The sequence below is a fragment of the Triturus cristatus genome, chromosome 1_2 (assembly GCF_964204655.1).
Source record: "Triturus cristatus chromosome 1_2, aTriCri1.1, whole genome shotgun sequence".
NCBI classification, from domain to species: Eukaryota; Metazoa; Chordata; class Amphibia; order Caudata; family Salamandridae; genus Triturus; species Triturus cristatus.
In genome coordinates this window covers 1,183,206,232-1,183,224,139 of record NC_140580.1, presented here as the reverse complement: position 1 = coordinate 1,183,224,139, position 17,908 = coordinate 1,183,206,232, and the positions used below count along the sequence as shown (strand labels likewise).

The 17,908-nt window shown below is 62.2% G+C and overlaps 1 protein-coding gene across 4 annotated transcripts in view; it reads left to right on the top strand.

Moving 5' to 3' along the window:
- The window catches only part of CIZ1 (CDKN1A interacting zinc finger protein 1), a 1,193,645-nt gene that overhangs the window by 25,550 nt on the left and 1,150,187 nt on the right, over positions 1 to 17,908 (top strand). For 2 of the 4 annotated variants that reach the window (XM_085614089.1, XM_085614086.1), the window contains exons 1-2: positions 12,905 to 13,037; positions 16,649 to 16,825. The gene's annotated coding sequence lies outside the window, so the exon portion shown is untranslated. Of the gene's footprint in view, positions 1 to 12,904; positions 13,038 to 13,156; positions 13,272 to 16,648; positions 16,826 to 17,908 lie in introns of those variants that run through there. The other 2 variants (XM_085614088.1, XM_085614087.1) reach the window with 2 other exon arrangements.

Sequence of the window (17,908 nt, the reverse complement as noted above, 5' to 3'; positions counted from 1 at the left end):
GGGCTTTGGTCTTCTCCGTCCACTGCTCTCCTCCGCCACATCTCCATTGGGCTCCTTTGCTCTCCTCTGTTCCCTCCTAATTGTAACCCACTCCCCACCGCCAGCTTCTATTTCGGTGCTTCCCGGCTCCTCCGTTCCCTGTCTCCCCCGGCGCTCTTCCAAGCCTTTCCTCCTCTCTTCACCGATATATCCCTCCCCTCTGCCTGCACAGCCCTCCTCCCTCCCCTCTGCCTGCACAGCCCTCCTCTCCCCTCTGCCTGCACAGCCCTCCTCTCCCCAGAAGCATCTCTCCCCTCTGCCTGCACAGCCCTCCTATCCCCAGCAGCATCTCTCCCCTCTGCCTGCACAGCCCTCCTCTCCCCTCTGCCTGCACAGCCCTCCTCTCTGCCTGCACAGCCCTCCTCTCCCCAGCAGCATCTCTCCCCTCTGCCTGCGTAGCCCTCCTCTCCCCAGCAGCATCTCTCCCCTCTGCCTGCACAGCCCTCCTTCCTCCCCTCTGCCTGCACAACTCTACTCTCCACCTGCACAGCCCTCCTCTCCCCAGCAGCATCTCTCCCCTCTGCTTGCACAGCCCTCCTCTCCCCAACAGCATCTCTCCCCTCTGCCTGCACACCCCTCCTCTCCCCTCTGCCTGCAGAGCCCTCCTCTCCCCTCTGTCTACACAGCCTTCCTCTCCCCAGCAGCATCTCTCCCTGCACAGCCCTCATCTCCCCAGCAGCATCTCTCCCCTCTGCCTGCACAGCCCTCCTCTCCTCAGCAGCATCTCTCCCCTCTGCCTGCACAGTCCTCCTCTCCCCTCTGCCTGCACAACCCTCCGCTCCCCAGCAGCATCTCTCCCCTCTGCCTGCACAACCCTCCTCTCCCCTCTGCCTGCACAACCCTCCTCTCCCCTCTGCCTGCACAGCCCTCCTCCCACCCATCTGCCTGCACAGCCCTCATTTCCCCTCTGCCTGCACAGCCCTCCTCTCCCCAGCAGCATCTCTCCCCTCTGCCTGCACAGCCCTTCTCCCTCCGCTCTGCGTGCACAGCCCTCCTCTCCCCAGCAGCATCTCTCCCCTCTGCCTGCACAGCCCTCCTTCCTCCCCTCTGCCTGCACAGCCCTCCTCTCCCCTCTGCCTGCACAACCCTCCTCTTCTGCACAACTTTCCTCTCCCCAGCAGCATCTCTCCGCTCTTCCTGCATAGCCCTCCTCTCCCCAGCAGCATCTCTCCCCTCTGCCTGCACAGCCCTCCTCTCCCCAGCAGCATCTCTCCCCTCTGCCTGCACAGCCCTCCTTCCTCCCCTCTGCCTGCACAGCCCTCCTCTCCCCTCTGCCTGCACAGCCCTCCTCTTCTGCACAGCCCTCCTCTCCCCAGCAGCACCTCTCCGCTCTTCCTGCACAGCCCTCCTCTCCCCAGCAGCATCTCTCCCCTCTGCTTGCACAGCCCTCCTCTCCCCAGCAGCATCTCTCCCCTCTGCCTGCAGAGCTCTGCTCTCTCCTCTGCCTGCAGAGCCCTCCTCTCCCCTCTGCCTGCACAGCCCTCCTCTCCCCACCAGCATCTCTCCCTGCACAGCCCTCCTCTCCCCAGCAGCATCTCTCCCCTCTGCCTGCACAGCCCTCCTCTCCCCTCTGCCTGCACAACCCTCCTATCCCCAGCAGCATCTCTTCCATCTGCCTGCACAATCCTCCTCTCCCCAGCAGCATCTCTCCCTGCACAGCCCTCCTCTCCCCAGCAGCATCTCTCCCCTCTGCCTGCTCAGCCCTCCTCTCCCCTCTGCCTGCACAGCCCTCTTCTCCCCAGAAGCATCTCTGCCATCTGCCTGCACAGCCCTCCTCTCCCCAGCAGCATCTCCCTTCTGCCTGCACATCCCTCCTCTCCCCTCTGCCTGCACAGCCCTCCTCTCCCCTTTGCCTGCACAGCCCTCCTCTCCCCTCTGCCTGCACAGCCCTCCTCTCCCCTCTGCCTGCACAGCCCTCTTCTCCCCAGCAGCATCCCTCCCATCTGCCTGCACAGCCCTCCTCTCCCCAGCAGCATCTCTCCCCTCTGCCTGCAGAGCCCTCCTCTCCCCTCTGCCTTCACAGCCCTCCTCTCCCCAGCAGCATCTCCCCCTGGACAGCCCTCCTCTTCCCAGCAGCATCTCTCCCCTCTGCCTGCACAGCCCTCCTCTCCCCTCTGCCTGCACAACCCTCCTATCCCCAGCAGCATCTCTCCCCTCTGCCTGCACAGCCCTCCCCCCTCCCCTCTGCCTGCACAGCCCTCCTCTCCCCAGCAGCATCTCTCCCATCTGCCTGCACAGCCCTCCTCTCCCCAGCAGCATCTCTCCCCTCTGCCTGCTCAGCCCTCCTCTCCCCTCTGCCTGCACAGCCCTCTTCTCCCCAGCAGCATCTCTCCCATCTGCCTGCACAGCCCTCCTCTCCCCAGCAGAATCTCCCCCCTCTGCCTGCACAGCCCTCCTCTCCCCTCTGCCTGCACAGCCCTCATTTCCCCACTGCCTGGACAGCCCTCCTCTCCCCACCAGCATCTCTCCCCTCTGCCTGCACAGCCCTCCTCTCCCCTCTACCTGCACAGCCCTCCTCTCCCCAGCAGCATCTCTCCCCTCTGCCTGCACAGCCCTCCTCTCCCCTCTGCCTGCACAGCCCTCCTCCCTCCCCTCTGCATGCACAGCACTCCTCGACCCCTCTGCCTACACAGCCCTCCTCTCCCCAGCAGCACCTCTCCCCTCTGCCTGCACAGCCCTCCTCTACCCTCTGCCTGCACAACCCTCCTCCCTCCCCTCTGCCTGCACTGCCCTCCTCTCCCCTCTGCCTGCACACCCCTTCTCTCCCCAGAAGCATCTCTCCCCTCAGCCTGCACAGCCCTCCACTCCCCTCTGCCTGCACATACCTCCTCTCCCCTCTGCCTGCACAATCCTCCTCTCCCCAGCAGCATCTCTCCCTGCACAGCCCTCCTCTCCCCAGCAGCATCTCTCCCCTCTGCCTGCACAGCCCTCCTCTCCCCTCTGCCTGCACAGCACTCTTCTCCCCAGCAGCATCTCTCCGCTCTTCCTGCACAGCACTCCTCTCCCCAGCAGCATCACTCCCCTCTGCCTGCACAGCCCTGCTCTCCCCTCTGCCTGCAGAGCCCTCCTCTCCCCTCTGCCTGCACAGCCCTCCTCTCCCCAGCAGCATCTCTCCCTGCACAGCCCTCCTCTCCCCAGCAGCATCTCTCCCCTCTGCCTGCACAGCCCTCCTCTCCCCTCTGCCTGCACAACCCTCCTCTCCCCAGCAGCATCTCTCCCCTCTGCCTGCACAGCCCTCCTCCCTCCCCTCTGCCTGCACAGCCCTCCTCCCTCCCCTCTGCCTGCACAGCCCTCCTCTCCCCAGCAGCATCTCCCCTCTGCCTGCACAGCCCTCCTCTCCCCTCTGCCTGCACAGCCCTCCTCTCCCCTCTGCCTGCACAGCCCTCCTCTCCCCTCTGCCTGCTCAGCCCTCCTCTCCCCTCTGCCTGCACAGCCCTCTTCTTCCCAGCAGCATCTCTCCCATCTGCCTGCACAGCCCTCCTCTCCCCAGCAGCATCTCTCCCCTCTGCCTGCAGAGCCCTCCTCTCCCCTCTGCCTACACAGCCCTCTTCTCCCCAGCAGCATCTCTCCCTGGATAGCCCTCCTCTCCCCAGCAGCATCTCTCCCCTCTACCTGCACAGCCCTCCTCTCCCCTCTGCCTGCACAACCCTCCTGTCCCCAGCAGCATCTCTTCCATCTGCCTGCACAGCCCTCCTCTCCCCAGCAGCATCTCTCCCCTCTGCCTGCTCAGCCCTCCTCTCCCCTCTGCCTGCACAGCCCTCTTCTCCCCAGCAGCATCTCTGCCATCTGCCTGCACAGCCCTCCTCTCCCCAGCAGCATCTCCCCTCTGCCTGCACAGCCCTCCTCGCCCCTCTGCCTGCACAGCCCTCCTCGCCCCTCTGCCTGCACAGCCCTCCTCTCCCCTCTGCCTGCACAGCCCTCCTCCCCCCTCTGCCTGCACAGCCCTCTTCTCCCCAGCAGCATCTCTCCCATCTGCCTGCACAGCCCTCCTCTCCCCAGCAGCATCTCTACCCTCTGCCTGCAGTGCCCTCCTCTCCCCTCTGCCTTCACAGCCCTCCTCTCCCCAGCAGCATCTCTCCCTGCACAACCCTCCTCTCCCCAGCAGCATCTCTCCCCTCTGCCTGCACAGCCCTCCTCCCTCCCCTCTGCCTGCACAGCCCTCCTTCCTCCCCTCTGCCTGCACAGCCCTCCTCTCCCCAGCAGCATCTCTCCTCTGCCTGCACAGCCCTCCTCTCCCCTCTGCCTGCACAGCCCTCCTCTCCCCTCTGCCTGCACAGCCCTCCTCTCCCCTCTGCCTGCTCAGCCCTCCTCTCCCCTCTGCCTGCACAGCCCTCTTCTTCCCAGCAGCATCTCTCCCATCTGCCTGCACAGCCCTCCTCTCCCCAGCAGCATCTCTCCCCTCTGCCTGCACAGCCCTCCCCCCTCCCCTCTGCCTGCACAGCCCTCCTCTCCCCAGCAGCATCTCTCCCATCTGCCTGCACAGCCCTCCTCTCCCCAGCAGCATCTCTCCCCTCTGCCTGCTCAGCCCTCCTCTCCCCTCTGCCTGCACAGCCCTCTTCTCCCCAGCAGCATCTCTCCCATCTGCCTGCACAGCCCTCCTCTCCCCAGCAGAATCTCCCCCCTCTGCCTGCACAGCCCTCCTCTCCCCTCTGCCTGCACAGCCCTCCTCTCCCCTCTGCCTGCACAGCCCTCCTTTCCCCACTGCCTGGACAGCCCTCCTCTCCCCACCAGCATCTCTCCCCTCTGCCTGCACAGCCCTCCTCTCCCCTCTACCTGCACAGCCCTCCTCTCCCCAGCAGCATCTCTCCCCTCTGCCTGCACAGCCCTCCTCTCCCCTCTGCCTGCACAGCCCTCCTCCCTCCCCTCTGCATGCACAGCACTCCTCGACCCCTCTGCCTACACAGCCCTCCTCTCCCCAGCAGCACCTCTCCCCTCTGCCTGCACAGCCCTCCTCTCCCCTCTGCCTGCACAACCCACCTCCCTCCCCTCTGCCTGCACTGCCCTCCTCTCCCCTCTGCCTGCACACCCCTTCTCTCCCCAGAAGCATCTCTCCCCTCTGCCTGCACAGCCCTCCTCTCCCCTCTGCCTGCACAATCCTCCTCTCCCCTCTGCCTGCACAGCCCTCTTCTCCCCAGCAGCATCTCTCCGCTCTTCCTGCACAGCACTCCTCTCCCCAGCAGCATCACTCCCCTCTGCCTGCACAGCCCTGCTCTCCCCTCTGCCTGCAGAGCCCTCCTCTCCCCTCTGCCTGCACAGCCCTCCTCTCCCCAGCAGCATCTCTCCCTGCACAGCCCTCCTCTCCCCAGCAGCATCTCTCCCCTCTGCCTGCACAGCCCTCCTCTCCCCTCTGCCTGCACAACCCTCCTCTCCCCAGCAGCATCTCTCCCCTCTGCCTGCACAGCCCTCCTCCCTCCCCTCTGCCTGCACAGCCCTCCTCTCCCCAGCAGCATCTCCCCTCTGCCTGCACAGCCCTCCTCTCCCCTCTGCCTGCACAGCCCTCCTCTCCCCTCTGCCTGCTCAGCCCTCCTCTCCCCTCTGCCTGCACAGCCCTCTTCTCCCCAGCAGCATCTCTCCCATCTGCCTGCACAGCCCTCCTCTCCCCAGCAGCATCTCTCCCCTCTGCCTGCAGAGCCCTCCTCTCCCCTCTGCCTACACAGCCCTCCTCTCCCCAGCAGCATCTCTCCCTGGATAGCCCTCCTCTCCCCAGCAGCATCTCTCCCCTCTACCTGCACAGCCCTCCTCTCCCCTCTGCCTGCACAACCCTCCTATCCCCAGCAGCATCTCTCCCCTCTGCCTGCAGAGCCCTCCTCCCTTCCCTCTGCCTGCACAGCCCTCCTCTCCCCAGCAGCGCCTCTCCCATCTGCCTGCACAGCCCTCCTCTCCCCAGCAGCATCTCTCCCCTCTGCCTGCTCAGCCCTCCTCTCCCCTCTGCCTGCACAGCCCTCTTCTCCCCAGCAGCATCTCTCCCATCTGCCTGCACATCCCTCCTCTCCCCAGCAGCATCTCTCCCCTCTGCCTGCACAGCCCTCCTCTCCCCTCTGCCAGCACAGCCCTCCTCTCCCTTCTGCCTGCACAGCCCTCCTCTCCCCTCTGCTTGCACAGCCCTCCTCCCTCCCCTCTGCCTGTACAGCCCTCCTTTCCCCTCTGCCTGCACAGCCCTTCTCTCCCCAGCAGCATCTCTCCCCTCTGCCTGCACAACCCTCCTCTCCCCTCTGCCTGCACAGCCCTCCTCCCTCCCCTCTGCATGCACAGCACTCCTCGACCCCTCTGCCTACACAGCCCTCCTCTCCCCAGCAGCACCTCTCCCCTCTGCCTGCACAGCCCTCCTCTCCCCTCTGCCTGCACAACCCTCCTCCCTCCCCTCTGCCTGCACAACCCTCCTCCCTCCCCTCTGCCTGCACTGCCCTCCTCTCCCCTCTGCCTGCACACCCCTTCTCTCCCCAGAAGCATCTCTCCCCTCAGCCTGCACAGCCCTCCTCTCCCCTCTGCCTGCACAGCCCTCCTCTCCCCTCTGCCTGCACAATCCTCCTCTCCCCTCTGCCTGCACAGCCCTCTTCTCCCCAGCAGCATCTCTCCGCTCTTCCTGCACAGCACTCCTCTCCCCAGCAGCATCTCTCCCCTCTGCCTGCACAGCCCTGCTCTCCCCTGTGCCTGCAGAGCCCTCCTCTCCCCTCTGCCTGCACAGCCCCCTCTCCCCAGCAGCATCTCTCCCTGCACAGCCCTCCTCTCTCCAGCAGCATCTCTCCCCTCTGCCTGCACAGCCCTCCTCTCCCCTCTGCCTGCACAACCCTCCTCTCCCCAGCAGCATCTCTCCCCCTCTGCCTGCACAGCCCTCCTCCCTCCCCTCTGCCTGAACAGCCCTCTTCTCCCCAGCAGCATCTCTCCCCTCTGCCTGCACAGCCCTCCTCTCCCCAGCAGCATCTCTCCCCTCTGCCTGCACAGCCCTCCTCTCCCTTCTGCCTGCACAGCCCTCTTCTCCCCAGCAGCATCTCTCCCCTCTGCCTGCACAGCCCTCCTCCGTCCCCTCTGCCTGCACTGTCCTCCTTTCCCTTCTGCCTGCACAGCCCTCCTCTCCCCAGCAGCATCTCTCCCCTCTGCCTGCACAGCCCTCCTCCCTCCCCTCTGCATGCACAATCCTCCTCTCCCCTCTGCCTGCACAGCCCTCCTCTCCCCAGCAGCATCTCTCCCCTCTGCCTGCACAGCCCTCCTCTCTGCCTGCACAGCCCTCCTCCCTCCCCTCTGCCTGCACAGCCCTCCTCTCCCCTCTGCCTGCACAGCCCTCTTCTCCCCAGCAGCATCTCTCCGCTCTTCCTGCACAGCACTCCTCTCCCAAGCAGCATCACTCCCCTCTGCCTGCACAGCCCTTCTCTCCCCAGCAGCATCTCTCCCCTCTGCCTGCACAGCCCTCCTCTCTGCCTGCACATCTCTCCTCTCCCCAGCAGCATCTCTCCCCTCTCCCTGCACAGCTCTCCTCCCTCCCCTCTGCCTGCACAGCCCTTCTCTCCCCTCTGCCTGCACAGCCCTTCTCTCCCCAGCAGCATCTCTCCCCTCTGCCTGCACAGGCCTCCTCTCTGCCTGCACAGCCCTCCTCTCCCCAGCAGCATCTCTCCCGTCTCCCTGCACAGCCCTCCTCCCTCCCCTCTGCCTGCACAGCCCTCCTCTCCCCTCTCCCTGCACAGTCCTCCTCTCCCCAGCAGCATCTCTCCCCTCTGCCTGCACAGCCCTCCTCTACCCAGCAGCATCTCTCCCCTCTGCCTGAACAGCCCTCCTCTCCCCTCTGCCTGCTCAACCCTCATCTCCCCAGCAGCATCTCTCCCCTCTGCCTGCACAGCCCTCCTCTCCCCAGCAGCATCTCTCCCCTCTGCCTGCACAGCCCTCCTCTCCCCAGCAGCATCTCTCCCCTCTGCCTGCACAGCCCTCCTCCCTCCCCTCTGCCTGCACAGCCCTCCTTTCCCCTCTGCCTGCACAGCCCTTCTCTCCTCAGCAGCATCTCTCCCCTCTGCCTGCACAGCCCTCCTTCCTCCCCTCTGCCTGCACAGCCCTCCTTCCTCCCCTCTGCCTGCACAGCCCTCCTTCCTCCCCTCTGCCTGCACAACCCTCCTCTCCCTCTGCCTGCACAGCCCTCCTCTCCCCAGCAGCATTTATCCGCTCTTCCTACACAGCCCTCCTCTCCCCAGCAGCATCTCTCCCCTCTGCCTGCACAGCCCTCCTCCCTCCCCTCTGCCTGCACAGCCCTCCTCTCCCCAGCAGCATCTCTCCCATCTGCCTGCACAGCCCACCTCTCCCCAGCAGCATCTCTCCCCTCTGCCTGCACAGCCCTCCTCTCCCCTCTGCCTGCACAACCCTCTTCTCCCCAGCAGCATCTCTCCCCTCTGCCTGCACAGCCCTCCTCCCTCCCCTCTGCCTGCACAGCCCTCCTTTCCCCTCTGCCCGCACAGCCCTCCTCTCCCCTCTCCCTGCACAGTCCTCCTCTCCCCAGCAGCATCTCTCCCCTCTGCCTGCACAGCCCTCCTCTCCCCTCTGCCTGCACAGCCCTCCCCTCCCCAGCAGCATCTCTCCCCTCTGCCTGCACAGCCCTCCTCTACCCAGCAGCATCTCTCCCCTCTGCCTGAACAGCCCTCCTCTCCCCTCTGCCTGCTCAACCCTCATCTCCCCAGCAGCATCTCTCCCCTCTGCCTGCACAGCCCTCCTCTCCCCAGCAGCATCTCTCCCCTCTGCCTGCACAGCCCTCCTTTCCCCAGCAGCATCTCTCCCCTCTGCCTGCACAACCCTCCTCTCCCCTCTGCCTGCACAGCCCTCCTCCCTCCCCTCTGCATGCACAGCACTCCTCGACCCCTCTGCCTACACAGCCCTCCTCTCCCCAGCAGCACCTCTCCCCTCTGCCTGCACAGCCCTCCTCTCCCCTCTGCCTGCACAACCCTCCTCCCTCCCCTCTGCCTGCACAACCCTCCTCCCTCCCCTCTGCCTGCACTGCCCTCCTCTCCCCTCTGCCTGCACACCCCTTCTCTCCCCAGAAGCATCTCTCCCCTCAGCCTGCACAGCCCTCCTCTCCCCTCTGCCTGCACAGCCCTCCTCTCCCCTCTGCCTGCACAATCCTCCTCTCCCCTCTACCTGCACAGCCCTCTTCTCCCCAGCAGCATCTCTCCGCTCTTCCTGCACAGCACTCCTCTCCCCAGCAGCATCTCTCCCCTCTGCCTGCACAGCCCTGCTCTCCCCTGTGCCTGCAGAGCCCTCCTCTCCCCTCTGCCTGCACAGCCCCCTCTCCCCAGCAGCATCTCTCCCTGCACAGCCCTCCTCTCTCCAGCAGCATCTCTCCCCTCTGCCTGCACAGCCCTCCTCTCCCCTCTGCCTGCACAACCCTCCTCTCCCCAGCAGCATCTCCCCCTCTGCCTGCACAGCCCTCCTCCCTCCCCTCTGCCTGAACAGCCCTCTTCTCCCCAGCAGCATCTCTCCCCTCTGCCTGCACAGCCCTCCTCTCCCCAGCAGCATCTCTCCCCTCTGCCTGCACAGCCCTCCTCTCCCCTCTGCCTGCACAGCCCTCCTCTCCCCTCTGCCTGCACAGCCCTCTTCTCCCCAGCAGCATCTCTCCCCTCTGCCTGCACAGCCCTCCTCCGTCCCCTCTGCCTGCACTGTCCTCCTTTCCCTTCTGCCTGCACAGCCCTCCTCTCCCCAGCAGCATCCCTCCCCTCTGCCTGCACAGCCCTCCTCCCTCCCCTCTGCATGCACAATCCTCCTCTCCCCTCTGCCTGCACAGCCCTCCTCTCCCCAGCAGCATCTCTCCCCTCTGCCTGCACAGCCCTCCTCTCTGCCTGCACAGCCCTCCTCCCTCCCCTCTGCCTGCACAGCCCTCCTCTCCCCTCTGCCTGCACAGCCCTCTTCTCCCCAGCAGCATCTCTCCGCTCTTCCTGCACAGCACTCCTCTCCCAAGCAGCATCACTCCCCTCTGCCTGCACAGCCCTTCTCTCCCCAGCAGCATCTCTCCCCTCTGCCTGCACAGCCCTCCTCTCTGCCTGCACATCTCTCCTCTCCCCAGCAGCATCTCTCCCCTCTCCCTGCACAGCTCTCCTCCCTCCCCTCTGCCTGCACAGCCCTTCTCTCCCCTCTGCCTGCACAGCCCTTCTCTCCCCAGCAGCATCTCTCCCCTCTGCCTGCACAGGCCTCCTCTCTGCCTGCACAGCCCTCCTCTCCCCAGCAGCATCTCTCCCGTCTCCCTGCACAGCCCTCCTCCCTCCCCTCTGCCTGCACAGCCCTCCTCTCCCCTCTCCCTGCACAGTCCTCCTCTCCCCAGCAGCATCTCTCCCCTCTGCCTGCACAGCCCTCCTCTACCCAGCAGCATCTCTCCCCTCTGCCTGAACAGCCCTCCTCTCCCCTCTGCCTGCTCAACCCTCATCTCCCCAGCAGCATCTCTCCCCTCTGCCTGCACAGCCCTCCTCTCCCCAGCAGCATCTCTCCCCTCTGCCTGCACAGCCCTCCTCTCCCCAGCAGCATCTCTCCCCTCTGCCTGCACAGCCCTCCTCCCTCCCCTCTGCCTGCACAGCCCTCCTTTCCCCTCTGCCTGCACAGCCCTTCTCTCCTCAGCAGCATCTCTCCCCTCTGCCTGCACAGCCCTCCTTCCTCCCCTCTGCCTGCACAGCCCTCCTTCCTCCCCTCTGCCTGCACAGCCCTCCTTCCTCCCCTCTGCCTGCACAACCCTCCTCTCCCTCTGCCTGCACAGCCCTCCTCTCCCCAGCAGCATTTATCCGCTCTTCCTACACAGCCCTCCTCTCCCCAGCAGCATCTCTCCCCTCTGCCTGCACAGCCCTCCTCCCTCCCCTCTGCCTGCACAGCCCTCCTCTCCCCAGCAGCATCTCTCCCATCTGCCTGCACAGCCCACCTCTCCCCAGCAGCATCTCTCCCCTCTGCCTGCACAGCCCTCCTCTCCCCTCTGCCTGCACAACCCTCTTCTCCCCAGCAGCATCTCTCCCCTCTGCCTGCACAGCCCTCCTCCCTCCCCTCTGCCTGCACAGCCCTCCTTTCCCCTCTGCCCGCACAGCCCTCCTCTCCCCTCTCCCTGCACAGTCCTCCTCTCCCCAGCAGCATCTCTCCCCTCTGCCTGCACAGCCCTCCTCTCCCCTCTGCCTGCACAGCCCTCCCCTCCCCAGCAGCATCTCTCCCCTCTGCCTGCACAGCCCTCCTCTACCCAGCAGCATCTCTCCCCTCTGCCTGAACAGCCCTCCTCTCCCCTCTGCCTGCTCAACCCTCATCTCCCCAGCAGCATCTCTCCCCTCTGCCTGCACAGCCCTCCTCTCCCCAGCAGCATCTCTCCCCTCTGCCTGCACAGCCCTCCTTTCCCCAGCAGCATCTCTCCCCTCTGCCTGCACAGCCCTCCTTTCCCCTCTGCCTGTACAGCCCTCCTCTCCTCAGCAGCATCTCTCCCCTCTGCCTGCACAGCCCTCCTCCCTCCCCTCGGCCTGAACAGCCCTCCTCTCCCCAGCAGCATCTCTCCCCTCTGCCTGCACAACCCTCCTTCCTCCCCTCTGCCTGCACAGCCCTCCTTCCTCCCCTCTGCCTGCACAACCCTCCTCTCCCCTCTGCCTGCACAGCCCTCCTCTCCCCAGCAGCATCTCTCCCCTCTGCTTGCACAGCCCTCCTCTCCCCAGCAGCATCTCTCCCCTCTGCCTGCACAGCCCTCCTCCCTCCCCTCTGCCTGCACAGCCCTCCTCTCCCCAGCAGCATCTCTCCCATCTGCCTGCACAGCCCTCCTCTCCCCTCTGCCTGCACAGCCCTCCTCTCCCCGGCAGCATCTCTCCCTGCACAGCCCTCCTCTCCCCAGCAGCATCTCTCCCCTCTGCCTGCACAGCCCTCCTCTACCCAGCAGCATCTCTCCCCTCTGCCTGAACAGCCCTCCTCTCCCCTCTGCCTGCTCAACCCTCATCTCCCCAGCAGCATCTCTCCCCTCTGCCTGCACAGCCCTCCTCCCTCCCCTCTGCCTGCACAGCCCTCTTTTCCCCTCTGCCTGCACAGCCCTCCTCTCCTCAGCAGCATCTCTCCCCTCTGCCTGCACAGCCCTCGTCCCTCCCCTCGGCCTGCACAGCCCTCCTCTCCCCAGCAGCATCTCTCCCCTCTGCCTGCACAGCCCTCCTTCCTCCCCTCTGCCTGCACAACCCTCCTCTCCCCTCTGCCTGCACAGCCCTCCTCTCCCCAGCAGCATCTCTCCCCTCTGCTTGCACAGCCCTCCTCTCCCCAGCAGCATCTCTCCCCTCTGCCTGCACAGCCCTCCTCCCTCCCCTCTGCCTGCACAGCCCTCCTCTCCCCAGCAGCATCTCTCCCATCTGCCTGCACAGCCCTCCTCTCCCCAGCAGCATCTCTTCCCCTCTGCCTGCACAGCCCTCCTCTCTCCTCTGACTGCACAACCCTCTTCTCCCCAGCAGCATCTCCCCTCTGCCTGCACAGCCCTCCTCCCTCCCCTCTGCCTGCACAGCCCTCCTTTCCCCTCTGACTGCACAGCCCTCCTTTCCCCAGCAGCATCTCTCCCCTCTACCTGCACAGCCCTCCTCTCCCCAGCAGCATCTCTCCCCTCTACCTGCACAGCCCTCCTCTCCCCAGCAGCATCTCTCCCCTCTGCCTGCACAGCCCTCCTCTCCCCTCTGACTGCACAGCCCTCCTTTCCCCAGCAGCATCTCCCCCCTCTACCTGCCCAGCCCTCCTCTCCCCAGCAGCATCTCTCCCCTCTGTCTGCACAGCCCTCCTCTCCCCTCTGCCTGCACAGCCCTCCTCTCCCCAGTCCTCCCGCCCCACCCCATCTGCCTGTACACCCCCCCCCCCCCTCCTTAACCGCCTGCACTAGGTCCTCCGGGCCTGCAGTAGGCGCTGTGCACCTCCTCGTTGTTGCCACCGCTCCGCCGTGTTGTTTTGGTGCGGAGAGATCTCGCCTGCACAACAAAGCACAGCTCCGCCGTGAGGACTGCCTGGGGGAACTCTGGGCCCCGGAGCCTCTGATCGGACCCGCTTGTGCTGAGGTGAGCAGCGTGGGGGGAGCAGGGGGTGCGGGTGCACATGATGGGTGCTGTAGTAGGGCGCTCCTACACCGCCGGAGCTGCGCCTGGCTCCCTTCATGGCTTTACAGACACTGTTTACAGTCCGGGGCTTGCGTGTGACGGCAGTGCATGCTGGGTCTTGTGGTCTTAGCCTGTTTCCAGCACAGCCCTTGTTTGTAGCGATGAGGTCTGCCTGGCGCCCGCCGTCTTGCACAGGTGTACTTTCCTGTAGGGGTCGGGCGTAGGTGCGGGTTCCTGCAGAGGACTTTAGAATGGGGTGGTTGGGGGTACTGTACCCTGTCATGCGTAGGCTCCCTACCGTCTCATGCCAAGGTGTGTGTGTTTTCTAGTGTTTGAAACACAGGTGTGCTGGGAGCACAGCCCGGGTGTAGGCTCCTGTAGTGTTTGATACTCGGGTGTGCTGGGAACACAGCCCGGGTGTAGGCTCCTGTAGTGTTTCATATCATACACAGGTGTGCAGGGAGCACAGCCCAGGTTTTGGGTTTTGGGTTCTGTGTTATTTGCTACACTCGTGTGTAGGGAGCACAGCCCAGTGTAGGCTCCTGTAGTGTTTCATACACAGGTGTGCTGGGAGCACAGCCCGGTTGTAGGCTCCTGTAGTGTTTGATACTCAGGTGTGCAGGGAGCGCAGCCCAGGTGTAAGCTCCTGTAGTGTTTGATACTCAGGTGTGCAGGGAGCGCAGCCCAGGTGTAGGCTCCTGTAGTGTTTGATACTCAGGTGTGCTGGGAGCACAGCCCGGGTGTAAGCTCCTGTAGTGTTTGATACATCAGTGTGTAGGGAGCACAGCCCAGTGTAGGCTCCTGTAGTGTTTGACACTCGGGTGCGCTGGGAGCACAGCCCGGGTGTAGGCTCCTGTAGTGTTTGATACATCAGTGTGTAGGGAGCACAGCCCAGTGTAGGTTGCTGTAGCGTTTGATACTCAGGTGTGCAGGGAGCGCAGCCCAGGTGTAGGCTCCTGTAGTGTTTGATACACAGGTGTGCTGGGAGCACAGCCCGGGTGTAAGCTCCTGTAGTGTTTGATACATCAGTGTGTAGGGAGCACAGCCCAGTGTAGGCTCCTGTAGTGTTTGATATTCAGGTGTGCAGGGAGCGCAGCCCAGGTGCAGGCTCCTGTAGTGTTTGATACTCTGGTGTGCAGGGAGCGCAGCCCAGGTGTAGACTCCTGTAGTGTTTGATACTCGGGTGCGCTGGGAGCACAGCCCGGGTGTAAGCTCCTGTAGTGTTTGATACATCAGTGTGTAGGGAGCACAGCCCAGTGTAGGCTCCTGTAGTGTTTGACACTCGGGTGCGCTGGGAGCACAGCCCGGGTGTAGGCTCCTGTAGTGTTTGATACATCAGTGTGTAGGGAGCACAGCCCAGTGTAGGTTACTGTAGCGTTTGATACTCAGGTGTGCAGGGAGCGCAGCCCGGGTGTAGGCTCCTGTAGTGTTTGATACTCAGGTGTGCAGGGAGCGCAGCCCAGGTGTAGACTCCTGTAGTGTTTGATACATCGGTGTGCTGGGAGCACAGCCCGGGTGTAGGCTCCTGTAGTGTTTGATACATCGGTGTGCTGGGAGAACAGCACGGGTGTAGGCTCCTGTAGTGTTTGATACTCAGGTGTGCAGGGACCACAGCCCGGGTGTAGGCTCCTGTAGAGTTTGATACTCAAGTGTGCAGGGAGCGCAGCCCGGGTGTAGGCTCCTGTAGTGTTTGATACACAGGTGTGCAGGGAGCACAGCCCGGGTGTAGGCTCCTGTAGTGTTTGATACATCGGTGTGCTGGGAGCACAGCCCGGGTGTAGGCTCCTGTAGTGTTTGATACTCAGGTGTGCAGGGAGCGCAGCCCAGGTGTAGGCTCCTGTAGTGTTTGATACATCGGTGTGCTGGGAGTGCAGTCCAGGTGTAGGCTCCTGTAGTGTTTGATACACAGGTGTACAGGGAGCACAGCCCGGGTGTAGGCTCCTGTAGTGTTTGATACTCAGGTGTGAGGGAGCGCAGCCCAGTGTAGGCTCCTGTAGTGTTTGATACATTAGTGTGCAGGGAGCGCAACCCAGGTGTAGGCTCCTGTAGTGTTTGATACATCAGTGTGCAGGGAGCGCAGCCTAGGTGTAGGCTCCTGTAGTGTTTCATACACAGGTGTGCTGGGAGCACAGCCCAGGTGTAGGCTCCTGTAGTGTTTGATATTCAGGTGTGCAGGGAGCGCAGCCCAGGTGCAGGCTCCTGTAGTGTTTGATACTCTGGTGTGCAGGGAGCGCAGCCCAGGTGTAGGCTCCTGTAGTGTTTGATACTCGGGTGCGCTGGGAGCACAGCCCGGGTGTAAGCTCCTGTAGTGTTTGATACATCAGTGTGCAGGGAGCACAGCCCGGGTGTATGCTCCTGTAGTGTTTGATACATCAGTGTGCATGGAGCGCAGCCCGGGTGTAGGCTCCTGTAGTGTTTCATACACAGGTGTGCTGGGAGCACAGCCCGGGTGTAGGCTCCTGTAGTGTTTGATAAATCGGTGTGCTCTGAGCGCAGCCCAGGTGTAGGCTCCTGTAGTGTTTGATACTCAGGTGTGCTGGGAGCACAGCCCGGGCGTAGGCTCCTGTAGTGTTTGATACTCAGGTGTGCTGGGACCATGGCCCAGGTGTAGGCTCCTGTAGTGTTTGATACTCAGGTGTGCTGGGAGCACAGCCAGAGTGTAGGCTCCTGTAGTGTTTTATACACAGGTGTGCTGGGAGCACAGCCCGGGTGTAGGCTCCTGTAGTGTTTGATGCATCAGTGTGTAGGGAGCACAGCCCAGGTGTAGGCTCCTGTAGTGTTTGATACTCAGGTGTGCTGGGAGCACAGCCCGGGTGTAGGCTCCTGTAGTGTTTGATACATCAGTGTGTAGGGAGCACAGCCCAGGTGTAGGCTCCTGTAGTGTTTGATACTCAGGTGTGCTGGGAGCACAGCCCGAGTGTATGCTCCTGTAGTGTTTGATACACAGGTGTGCTGGGAGCACAGCCCGGGTGTAGGCTCCTGTAGTGTTTGATACATCAGTGTGTAGGGAGCACAGCCCAGGTGTAGGTTCCTGTAGCGTGTGATACACAAGGGTGTAGGGAGCACAGCCCAGTGTAGGTTACTGTAGCATTTGATACTCAGGTGTGCAGGGTCCACAGCCCAGGTGTAGGCTCATGTAGTGTTTGATACATTGGTGTGTAGGGAGCACAGCCCACTGTAGGTTGCTGTAGTGTTTGATACTCAGTTGTGCAGGGAGCGCAGCCCAGGTGTAGGTTCCTGTAGCGTGTCATACACAAGGGTGTAGGGAGTACAACCCATTGTAGGTTCCTGTAGTGTTTGATACTCACGTGTGTGAGGGGTGCAGCTTGGATGTAGGTTCTGTAGTATTTGATACACAGGTGTGCTGGGAGCGAAGTCCAAGTGTAGGTTCCTCCAGTGTTTGGCACGCAGGTGTGCTGGCAGTGCGTGTCCTGTAGTGGTTGTTACTAGGTGTGCAGCCCAGGTATAGCTTTCTATGCTGCTTTGCACCACCAAGCCTTTCCTGCGGTCAGTAACTTGGGTTGTGAGGGGGAGGACGAGAGCAGCTCTCTCATTCTTTGCTCTATTTTCAGGTTTGCTTTATAACGACGATTGAAGATGTTTAATCAGCACCATCCTCATCTCCCGCACCCTCCACCGCCTCCTCAGCACCCCCAGCAGCACTTCCACCAGCACATAATGCAGCTGCAACAACTGCTGCAGCAGCAGCAGCAACAGCAACGCCCGCGTCCCATCCCTCACGGAGGAAGGTAAGTCTACGCACTTGCTGCACTCCATCACATCTACTTCCGATGGAGGGTGGTTTTCCAGTATTGTATCTGTTATAGATTCACATGCTTGAATCTTCCCCTTCGTCATGGTGGGAGTCTCACTGTAACAGTAATAAGAGCAGTGTGTCAATTCACGTTGATTTAAGACACCCAAACTTCAGCCAATCAGAGCAGAGGCCCTGGAGTACTCATCCCCTGCAGAGCCACCATACCTCAGATTTCTTACCGCACGTCGTGTCTTAGGGAGTCTTTCTGAGCTCTGCTCATTCACAGTGTTTCACTGTTACCCTTTTGACCTGCAGTCTCCAGTTCATCTCTTCACCTCATATCGTCATCTGAGGTAGAGTTGGTTAGTGTGTTTAGCTGTGCTTTCACTCAGAATGTCTGAGTCTAAAAAAGGGCTTTTTAGGCCCTGCAAGACATGTTGAAAATCTAGACTTTTCTCTGAAGAGCCACAAAAAGAATGGCTGTATTGCTTTTTTCCGGATTAGAGACCCATGGAATGCAAGTACTGTCATACTTTTTCCATAAAAACCCTCAAAAGATTGAGAGCATAGATTGCTTCTGTGGCAACAGAAAAAGAAGGCTGCCAAGGACTTAGGCTCTGAGAATGAGGAGAGAGCTCATACCGCCTCTCGATAAAGAAAGGAGGGAGAAGTGTCCTCTTCTCACAGAGACAGTAAAAAAAAATCTAGGTCTCAAAGCAAAGAAGACTCTGAGGAAAAAAGATCAAAAAAGGAGCTGTTGGGCTCTTTCTCTCATCAAAGATTTGCTTCAGTACCTCCATCGGTTCCTTCTACCCCCTTCAAGGAGTCCTCTTCAAAAAAAGACCGCCCATGAACGAAGCACTCACTGTCTACAGCCACTGTTTCCAGGTAGGAGTAGTAAATGCGTGGACCCGGAAACATCCAAGCCTACGCAGTGCACAGCTAAGTCCCTAAGGTTTCGTATGTATTTATTTCATATCTTACATTTTTCATAAATATAATGAAATATTCACAACTGTTTATTTTGAGATTCTGTATTTCTTATTTCCATATTTATATGATTATGTAGAAAACA